The sequence below is a fragment of the Palaemon carinicauda genome, chromosome 20 (genome assembly GCF_036898095.1).
Source record: "Palaemon carinicauda isolate YSFRI2023 chromosome 20, ASM3689809v2, whole genome shotgun sequence".
Lineage (NCBI taxonomy): Eukaryota > Metazoa > Arthropoda > Malacostraca > Decapoda > Palaemonidae > Palaemon > Palaemon carinicauda.
Window position 1 is genome coordinate 110,926,856 of NC_090744.1, and position 12,500 is coordinate 110,939,355.

Genomic DNA, 12,500 nt, shown 5'->3' on the forward strand with positions numbered 1-12,500 from the left:
ATGTATATATATATATATGTATACTATTTGCATTTGGTGTATTGAATACTATCTGTATATTTTGTAATACATGGTATCTGTAGCTCACATATATATAATTACCATAGCCTAGAGCCTAAAAATCTAAATTAAAATAAGGTTATTGGAACTATGAATTGCTGACGAATTGATTGAAACTAAACTATCAAGAAAGTATGTTTTAGTAATCGCACACTTCAAATTTCAATAGATTTCAAGTGTTTTTACTTCATGTCAAAAGATAGCAGCACACGTCCCTTGTTCCATTTATGTGAATGGATCTATCAAATTGGAAATGGATGATAGATTGATACTTATGTAGAAATATGTGGGACAGGTATAAATTATATTCAGTTCCAAATGAGTATGTTATTGCGGGTTATTTTTAAACCAAAATGACGTCATGGAAGGTTCCAGAAGGCAAGGATTAAAGAGCTCTACATTTTGTTTATTTTCATGGCCAATAGAGGGCATTAGTAGTAGAGTACTAAATTGCTTATTATCCCCATCATCCACTCATTATAATTTTTATTACTTCATTTCTGTTGCTATTTGGGCATAAAAATCCTATAAAATAAGCACACGTGAACATGATGTTCCTTGATGTCTGGGTCCAACTCAATGTTTTAGGAAATTACAAAATTCACAATAAATGTAGCAGAAATATTTCCTCAATAAACAATCGTTAGTTCAGTTATATTTGGGGGTCAGGGGGAGTCGCCAGATATTGCCACATGTATTCAAAACTGTGAGACAATTAATTAATTATACAGTCATTTGATCTAATTTTCATTTACCTTTTATGAAACTAAAATATAATTAACATGCTTCATGGTATGACATATTTTGATAGAGAAAACTACGTAAAATAGAAATATTGATACATTACGAAAGGCATAAAAACGCTGACTCTCCCAAGCTCCCTCCCTTACGTCGTAGCGAGCTTTACTTTACCGCCAATAGATGGCATCAGAGGCACCTTGTCCCAGCTAATATAGTAAATTATTTGACGACCACGTGGGTCAAAAAAGTGTGGTACGTAGGAAGAGGCTAGAGAATAGGTAGTTGGTAAATTATCCAACGATCGTTTCCTTATTAGGAATGAATATTTTTAAACAAAATGGTATAAATTTTTAATATGTTGTCGGAAGCAACATAAGTTTACTTATGAAAGTGTTCAATATTTCCTTTCTCCATCGGAACACATTGATATTAAGTCATATCCCTGTACCATTGACCAAGATAACAATCATCAACGTAGTTGAGGTTGGTGGGACGAGTTTGGGACACCGCTGCCAAATTGAATTTCTGTGAATGGGGAACATCATTATTCATTACAGATTAAAATCATTCAAGGAGTAATAGTTATATGCCAGAAGATGCATGACTATGGTGTAATTTAATGTTCTTATAATCAGCGCAATCAACATAGACAAATCGAATAACGAAAAAGAAAATTGTCACATTACTGTGTCTTTGCCAACGCCTTACTCTGTTACGTCATCAACCTGCGAATTTGTATTTGTTAATAAGGTCATTCCAGAGTGTAAATCAGTTATAAAATAAACCTTATCATCATTTCTTTGGTTAATGTATGCATGTCAGTAAAGCTGTTTCTTGGTTCATTTAGGTTAACAGAATTGATGTTACATTTTTCGAATAGAATAGTTACTCAAATAGTGTAAATGAATAAATTTTAATTGTATTTTTTAGAATAAAAGAAAAAAAAATATCAATGAACATTGGCTCCTCTTGGTATAGGTATATTCTATCTCTTGTGATTCATTTGCAGAGATCATCAGCATCCCTCTCTTGGAGGTGGCTCTCTCTCTCTCTCTCTCTCTCTCTCTCTCTCTCTCTCTCTCTCTCTCTCTCTCTCTCTCTCTCAACGATCTTTCAGAATCAGCTTTTTTTATATTTAAGATTGGCCTATCATTAACTTAGGAATACCGTGACTATTACTGGTAAGATAAAAACATTTAATATTACCAATAGTCAATATTTTTCTAAATTAATGATAGGCCAATCGCGAGTATAAAAAAAGCTGATTCTGAAAGATCGTTTTGAGAGAGAGAGAGAGAGAGAGAGAGAGAGAGAGAGAGAGAGAGAGAGAGAGAGAGAGAGAGAGAGAAAGAGAGAGCACCTAGAAGACAGGGATGCTGATGATCTCTGGAAATGAATCCGAAGAGACGAAGTATACCTATACCAAGGAGAGCCGATATTCATTTATGTTTTTTCTTTTAATACATACATACATATACCAAAGGCACTTCCCCCAATTTTGGGGGGTAGCCGACAACAACAAGAAACAAACAAAAAGGGGACCTCTACTCTCTACGTTCCCCCTGTGGCCGCGGGGGCATAAAACAATTAGAATAGCGCCAACGTTATCCCTGCGTGTCGTAAGAGGCGACTAAAAGGGACGGGACGAGGGGGCTGGGAACCCCCTCTCCTGTAAAAGTATCCTGTGAGACGGCAACAAAGAGTTCTTTTAATGTAAAAATACAATTACAATTTATGCTTTTACATGATTTGTGTAATTATTCTATTAAAAAAATATAATAAAATTAGAAATATGAACTTATACAGTATTTTACAAAAAATACAAGTCAAAATCAACATATTTCAAAATAAAAATATATTTTAAAAATTCTTTTGCTACATACTTAGATATATTGCTTGAATACCTACATACCTACAATAAATTCCAGGTATGCAGATATATATATATATATATATATATATATATATATATATATATATATATGCATATATAGATATATATATATATATATATATATATATATATATATATATATATATATATATGTATATATATACATCTATATATATATATGCATATATATACATATATATACATATATATATATATATATATATATATATATATATATATATATATATATATGCATATATATACATATATATACATACATACATACATGTATATATATATATATATATATATATATATATATATATATATTCAGACATTTGGTGTTTATTATATAGTGAAGATGAGTCACAGATTATCGATATAAAATGCAAGACTCGACAAATCAGATGTCTCTGATATTTATGTTTTAAACGTTGATAGACACAACAAATAAAACATAATTCTTATTCTTAAAAGTTATAATGATTAAAAGAAATATGTAAGATATTCTAAGAAGCGGTGAAAATGAGAAAAAATTAAAAGAATGTCAAACAAAATCTATGCTTCTCCTCTTCCATTGAAACTATTCATATGAAAATTACATTTGAAATTACATTGAAAGTTTGAATTTCTTTATATCACAAGCTGATAAGGAACAAAAAATAATTTCATCATCATCATTATCATCACTTCCTACACCTATTGACGCAAAGGGTCTCGGTTAAATTTCTCCAGACTTCTCTGTCTTGAGCTTTTAAATCAATACTTCTTCACTCATCATCTCCTTCGCGCTTCATAGTCCTCAACCACGTAGGTTTGGGTCTTCCAACTCTTCTTTCGCTTTATGGAGCCCAATTGTGGGCACCAACCACCCATTGAGATACTACCACTAGAGAGTTATGAGGCCTTATGACTGGCCAGACAGTACTACATTGGATCCTTCTCTCTGGATTACGGTTCATTTTCCCATTATCCACACACACACTGAATAGTCTGGCTTATTTATTACCTATTCTCTATAGTCCTCACACACCTGACAACATTGAGATTAGCAAACAATTCTTCTAAATCCGAGGGGTTAACTACTGCGCTGTAATGGTTCAGTGGCCACTTTCCTCTTAGTAGGGTAGAAGAGACTCATTAGCTATGGTAAGCAGCTCTTCTAGGAGAAGGACACTCCAAAATAAAACCATTATTCTTTAGTCTTGGGTAGTGCCATAGCCTCTGTACCATGGTCGTTCACTCTCTTAGGTTAGAGTTCTCTTGCTTGAGGGTACACTCGGGCACACTATTCTATCTAATGTCTGTTTCTCTCTTTTTGTTAATGTATTTATAGTTTATATAGGAGATATTTAATTTAATTTAATGTTTGTCTTCTTGGAATATTTTCTTTTTCCTTAAGTTTCCTTTCCTCACTGGGCTATTTTCCCTGTTGGAGCCCCTGGGCTTATAGCATCCTGCTTTTCCAAATAGGGTTGTAGCCTAGCAAGTAATAACAATAATAATAATAATTGAAAGTTTGGTGAGCTAATCTCTCTCGGGGAGGGCGAAGAGCATGTCCAAACCATCTCCATCTAAACCTCACCATGATCTCATCCAGATATGGCACTCGAGTAATCTCTCTTATAGTTTCATTTCTAATCCCGTTCTATCATTCTAATAGCAGCAGAGAAAAAAAATTACCAAAAAATATTTTATCTTCATAACTAATAATTCATAACATTTTATGCACCCAGAGAAAATAAATTAGCATTCAGAAATTCCTTCTAAAGATATACAAATGATTATTTCCTGCTGAAGTATTTTTCTGTCAATTCCGTATTATTCAATTTCATTTTAATTAACGATAATAATTGGATTTTTGAAAATCTATTTTGACTAATTAGAACTTTGTGTTTTCATTTCGAACTTGAGGTATAGGTTTATGATACCCACAGCTTTATAAATAAGCCACTAGTTTTAATCTTCAAATTTCTAACTTGCATACTTTATTTTATGTCTCTTAAAGATTAAATAAACGTTTAGAATATGTCTCTTGGTAAACAAGTCATATTCTTGATCATACGATAAAAGATATTCATTAACCGTAAGAATATTCATATTGGTAAAAATACATATTCTTAATCTTCTGATAACACATTTACATCAGGTTTAAGAATATCCATGTTGGTAATTAAGTCCTATTCTTGATTATCAGATAACACATTTGTATCATCTTTAAGAATATCTCTATTGGTCAAATGGTCCTATTCTTGATCATCTAATAAGGGACTTGCATCAGCTTTAAGAATATCTCTATTAGTAAAATGGTCCTTTTCTTGATCATCTAATTAGAGACTTTCATCTTCTTTAAGAATACATATCTTTGTAAACAAGTTCCATTCTTCATCACCCGATAAAAGATGTACAATAACTTTAAGAATATCTATCTTGGCAATGACCATAGAGATAAAAATGCTTGTATATATTTCATTAAACAATTCGAGATAATGTCACATCTCAACAACAGACGATAAACTTAGGCGACGCCTTTATCTTTTATCTTGCCATATTACCAGCAAAATGTGAGTTTATGAAAATAGCGTGTACCCAAAACTTTCTGACAGTTATTTCAAAGCTTCTTGTTACTAAATCTTTTCTCAACTTTCCTCTGGTTCCAAGAAGGCCTTAAAGAAAATTGGTTTTACAATAACGTAATAATTTATTATACAAGTCTTGGTCGGGGGAGATAGGGTATAAATATAACTTTTCTTATATCAAAGGTTATTAATAAAATAATTACTTTTTTTATTAAGATCACTATCATCTTTGGTAAGTTCTTAGATTTTGTTATATATAATCTTGAAACTCACAATTTGATAGAGATGAGGCATATAAGAGTTTTCTGTTAAGGATATAATATTATAATCTTTATAGCGACATTTCAACATATCCGTTTTTTTTTTGGAAAATTATTTTTGAATTTTTTAGGCATTTCCCAAAACCTAAAACGGTTAAGGGCTCTATTTGATAATGCTATTAGATGCATGTTATCGATGAAAATAGTAAAAACTAAAATTCAACCCTTGATTTATTGAAATGACGTTTTTTTTTTGTCAATAATTTTAAGATCTGATTCTCAGGAGTTTATAAGCCTTAGAAATATAAAATTAATGAGGTAATTTAATTTTTTTTTATTGTTTTCAATCCTCTGATTCACATCTGACTCGTAACGCGAGAAAATAATATTGAAGAAAAATATTGGGTAAACTTTTATCATTGGATTACATCAACGAGTAAGATCTTAACGTTGTTCTTATTCATGAAGTGAAGGGGATAAAGTTAACCAATTTTGCAGTGCATTTACTTAACAAGTTGGTGCATATTTACATAATCATATTCACCTCCCTAAGTAGGAATTATTTTACTTTATACTTAAGTATTAATTCTTGAGGAAAATTGCTTAAGAAAATGATTTAATTTCTTAAAAACTAGAGGGACATTCAGTACACTAGAAAAGCAATCTGAGAGTGCAGACCTCCTCCATGGCAGCTTAGATCTCGAAACCAGCTTGCCTTTCCCAGAATCGATTTAGACCGTGGGCGTATTTGAAGTTTGTGTGACAACCAAGTGTGAACTTGAGGTTCAGGTTAGAGTTAATTCGGTCGACGTTGACCTTTGACCTAGGACTTTCAAAATTTAATCACTTCCACGTCTCAACAAAACAATTAATCCTTGAAAGTATTACTACTCTATGAGTAAAATCGTGGCCAGGATGTTGCTCACAACAAATACACAGACAAACAGTTAAACAGAAAAAAAAACAGGCAAACAGACAAACGGGAGCGAAAATATAACCTCCTTTCAACTTCGTTGGCTGAGTAATAACATACCTTTGCCAAGCCAATCAGTCTTATATATATATATATATATATATATATATACATATATATATATATATATATACATATATATATATATATATATATATATATATATATATATATATGTATATATATATATATATATATATATATATATATATATATATATATATATATATATATATATAAACTAAGAAACAGACGACCGGGAGAAGGCAACAATAGATTATAATGTTTTATGCGTCAAACACCGGATGTTAAGTAAAACCATTATAAGAATAGAAAACAAAAAATCAATTGGACATTCTAAAAATCCTATAACAACGTATTATTGTCCATTCTATTCCTGTTTCTCAACAAAGAATGATAGAAATATGTAAAGATAATCATTAAGGTTAGTTATGCCAAAATAACTTCTCTTTATGAAGTAAAATAGTAAAATTTTAAGGAAATGGAAGTAACCTATATATTTATGATCTATTTGTCTGTCTGTCTGTATGTCTCTCGCCTCATTCAATGGCTTATTCAAATCAAAATACACTGTTAAAGATTTGCATTAAAAAAACGGTAAAAGTGTGGCAATATTTATTCCAGGATTTTTTTTTACCGTTTTAAAAACGGTTATATTGACGTAAAGGAGTGATATTACGATCATCAACCCGTAAACGATAATAACAAAGTAAGGTAAAACTACGGTTGCCAGTATTTTACTGAAATGCAGTTGAGAACAGTATATTTTTACGGAGAATTTCTGATTAAAATTACGGTTTTTTTTTAACAATGTAGATATACAATCTTGTAAAAATGTTTGAAAATAATTCTTTAATACAATATTTTCCTAAATGCATATGCTTTTAAAACACTGAATTTAATCATAAGTTGAAATGATACTAAATAGAAGAACATTTATTGAAAATACATTATTATTATTATTATTATTATTATTATTATTATTATCACTTGCTAAGCTATAACCCTAGTTGGAAAAGCAAGATGCTATAAGCCCAGGTGCTTCAACAAGGAAAATAGCTCAGTGAGGAAAGGAAACAAGGAAAGATAAAATATTCTAAAAAGAGCAACAATATTAAAATAAATATCACTTTATAATCACTAAAAAATTAAAAAAACAAGAGTGAGAAAAATAAGATATATTATTATTATTATTTGCTAAGCTACAACCCTAGTTGGAAAAGCAAGATGCTATAAGCCCAGGGGCCCCAACAGCGAAAATAGCCCAGTGAGGAAAGGAAACAAGGAAAAATAAAAGATTAAAATCAGTAACAACATTAAAATAAATATTTCCTATATAAACTCTAAAAACTTAAAAAAAACAAGAGGAAGAGAAATTAGATAGAAAAGTGTGCTCGAGTGTACCCTCAAGCAAGAGAACTCTAACCCAAGGCAGTGGAAGACCATGGTACAGAGGCTATGGCACTATCCAAGACTAGAGAGCAATGGTTTGATTTTGGAGTGTCCTTCTCCTAGAAGAGCTGCTTACCATAGCTAAAGAGTCTCTTCTACCCTTACCAAGAGGAAAGTAGTCACTGATCAATTACAGTCCAGTAACCCCTTTGAGGAAGAAGAATTGTTTGGTAATCTCAGTGTTGTCAGGTGTATGAGGACAGAGGAGAATATGTAAATAATAGGCCAGACTATTCAGTGTATGTGTAGGCAAAGAGAAAATGCTCCGTAACCAGAGAGAGGGATCCAATGTAGTACTGTCTGGCCAGTCAAAGACCCCATAACTCTCTAGCGGTAGTATCTCAACGGGTGGCTGGTGCCCTGGCCAACCTACTACCTATAGAACAGTGTGCCCGAGTGTACCCTTAAACAATTATGTGAACTGGGCTGATAATAAATGCAAATAGTCTATCTACGATGTATATAAAAACTTGACCTTTATTTAAAGAGAATTTTGCTCTATCAAACATTAGCTGTGATGGGAAAATTCTTGTATAGTTTCTTCATCTATATCTAGATGGAATCCATTGGTAAATATGACTTTAATTGACTGCCAGTTCACATTTCATTAAAACATAAACTCATATGGGGTTGTTCTGATGAATATAAGAAGATTTTTCTCGTTCTCTTCCTAACAGTTGTTATTATTATTATTATTATTATTATTATTATTATTATTATTATTATTATTATTATTATTATTATTTGTTGTTGTTGTTGTTGTTGTCGTACATGGTTTTGTTTGATTATAAATTTAGTTCTTGTCGTTGTTGTCGTTGTCGTTGGTTTAGTTGTCTTTGTTGTTGTTATTGCTAAATAACACGATAAAGAACAGGGAGAAAGATGATAACAAAACTACTTTAATATTTATAAAAGTTCCTAAGATACTTAATAGCCAAGGATATAAAAAGATCAATTAAGCCAATCCTTAAACATCCAAGTAAATACAAAAAAGAAAAAAAAGAGAATAAAAAATGTACAAACTGATGAGTACGCAAAAAAAAAAAAAAAAAAAAAAACGAGTAAACACGAAATCTTTCTTACTTTCCTTCTACGCACAACTGCTTTAACATTCTGCCTTCTTTACTGGAGACTTCCTTGACACTTGGTCAGAGATGTCCTTGCTTGCTTGCTTGACGATTGGCCTCCCTTATAAAGAAGGGAACCACGGGCTCTTGCACTAAGTGGCATAATCTTGTGAAAGTGGCAGCATGACGACCCAGGCTGGCGTCCAAAGCATAGTTGTGGGACGCCGCAAAGCAGACAAGGCCTCCCTATTATTATTATTATTATTATTATTATTATTATTATTACTGCTTGTTAAGCTACAACCCTATTTGGAAAAATACGATGCTATAACAAGGAAAATAGCCGAGTGAGGAAAGCCAACAAGGAAAATGAAATATTTCCTATATAAACTATAAGAACTTTAACAAAACAAGAGGAATAGAAATAAGATAGAATACTGTGCCCGAGTGTACCATCAAGGAAGAGAACTCTAACCCAAGACAGTGGCAGACCACGGTACAGAGGCTATGGAACTACCCAAGTCTGGAGAGCAATGGTTTGAGTTCGGAGTGTCCTTCTAGAAGATCTTCTTACCATAACTAGAGTTTCCTCCACTCTTACCAAGAGGAAAGCGGCGGCCACTGTACAATTATAGTGCAGTAACCCGTTGGGTGGAAAAGAAATCTCAAGGTAGTCAGATGTATGAGGAGATTCTGTAAAGAATAGGCCAGACTATTTGGTATATATCTAGGCAAAGGCATAGTGAACACGGTTCCTCTTCGGTCCTAGAGAAATTTACTTTTTCTTACTTTTTTCTGGCCACAATTCTACTCATAGAGTCCTAGGTCAAAGATCAAGGTCAAGGTCGAACGAATTAACCATAACCTTAACCCCAAGTTTGCATAAGGTTGTAACAGACTTCAAATACGCCTTCGGTCTAAATTGATTTTGGAAAAGAAAAGCTGTTTTAAAAAAAATCAGTTGCCGTGGCGGAGATCTGCACTTTCAGAGTGCTTTTCTAGTCTACTGAGTGTCCCTTCAGACTATGCCCAATTAGGGAGTTAGAAATGTCCTTGAATCCATGGTAGATCCTATCACTTACATTTCCTTAATGAGAGTCACTATACTCAATTTCTTTTAATGGACCGCATTTGCACTGACTCGCACCGGTGCCCTTTTAAGTCGGAAAAGTTACCTGCTATCTGACTGGTTAGAATTACCTTGTCAAACCAATCAGCGATCAGGAAACTTTTCCGAGATAAAAGGGCACCCTTGCCAGTCGGCGTAAATCTGCCTCACTAAAAAGAATTGACTATAGAGGTTTCAGGCTTCGAAAACCTATTCCGTAAGCGATTATCTATAACCCGATACCTCTAGCTTCAGTTGTTGCTTTGCTTTCATTATTATTTACTCTTTTCTTGTGCAAAACCTTTTTTTGTTAGCGTTTTGGTTGTTCTTTCTATTTGCTTTATCAGTTTTATGGATTATTTTTATATTGGTTTTTCATGTCTTCATTTGTCCTTTTATATATCTATCCTTTAACATGTTTATTGTAGCCTGTTATTTTATATATATATATATATATATATATATATATATATATATATATATATATATATATATATATACATATATATATATAAATATACTGTATACTTTTTACCTTTTTTATGGTAGCCTGTTTATATATATATATATATATATATATATATATATATATATATATATATATATATATATATATATATATATATATGTAATATATGTGCGTATTGAACACATAATATCTTAGTGGCACCCACGTATTGAAGACAGCATCTCTCCACAACAAAATCTGAGCACCAGATGGCTTTCAGGTTAACAGGGAAACTGCATTTACATTTCTCCATTCATAATTTCATGAAGTCGTGATGAAGCGACACGGAAAAGAAAGAAAGAAAAAGGCGACTCGAAACACGTGTCGATGTGAAATAATAAATGGAGACACGTAAATGCAGTTTTCCTGTTAACTTGAAAACTATCTGGTGCTCAGATGCTGTCTTCGATTCTTCGACGCCACTAAGATATTCTCTATTGTATATATATATATATATATATATATATATATATATATATATATATATATATATACGTATATATATATATACATATATATAATATATATATATATATATATATATATATATATATATATATATATTTATATATATATATATATATATATATATATATATATATATATACACATATATATATAAATTTATAGAATAGATGATATCTTAGTGGCGTCCAAGAATCGAAGACAGCATCTGAGTTCAAGATATTTACATATATATGTGTGTATATATATAAATATATGTATATATATATATATATATATATATATATATATATATATATATATATATATATATATATATATATATATATATACACACAGTATATATATATGTATGTATGTATATATCATATATATATATATATATATATATATATATATACATTTATCTACCTATACATATGTATATATATATATATATATATATATATATATATATATATATATATACATATATATCATACTTCAATATAAAGGGCTGCGCTAAAAGAATTTGCCCTCAGGTATATCAAATAACCGTTTAGGGGGATAAGTTTGCTGTTTCTATTCTCTCTTTATTGACAAAAGTAACCACTGGTCAGAGGTTAGAGTTTTGGGCCGTATAGCAGGAGAGATCTGCATACCTAGTAATGTAAGCCAAGTTACTCGCATTTGCTAATCCTATTATTATTATTATTATTATTATTATTATTATTATTATTATTATTACTGTTATTATTATCATTATTGTTATCATTAATAATGCTAATATTATTATTCCTATTATTCTTATCATTATTATTATTATTATTATTATTATTATTATTTGCCAAGATAAAACCCTATTTGAAAAAGCAGGATGTCATAAGCCTATGGGCTCCAACAGGGAAAATAGCCCAGTGAGGAAACGAAATAAGGGATCAAATAGAATAGTGCGCTTGAGTGTACCCTCAAGCAAGCGAACTCTACCCCAAGACAGTGGAAGACCATATTGCAGAGGCTATGGCACTACCCAAGACAAGAGAACATTATGTGTATGTATTATAAATAAGAACTAATTCTACATAAAACACCAACGATACCTAAACTCAAGATGCTAAGTTTTACAGATCAGTTAGTTTGAGACTGTGGTGGGCGATGTGGTAACGTCCCTGACTGGTGAACGCCAGACTGGGGTTCGAGTCCCGCTCAAACTCGTTAGTTTCTTTGGTCGCTGTGACCTCATCATTCTTGCGAGATAAGGAATGTGGGGCTTGAGGGAGCCTATGGGTCTATCTGCTGAATCATCAGCAGCCCTTGCATGGCCCTTCTTGGTCCTAGCTTTGTTGGAGAGGGTGCTTAGGCGTTGATCATATGTATATTTGATCAGTCTTTA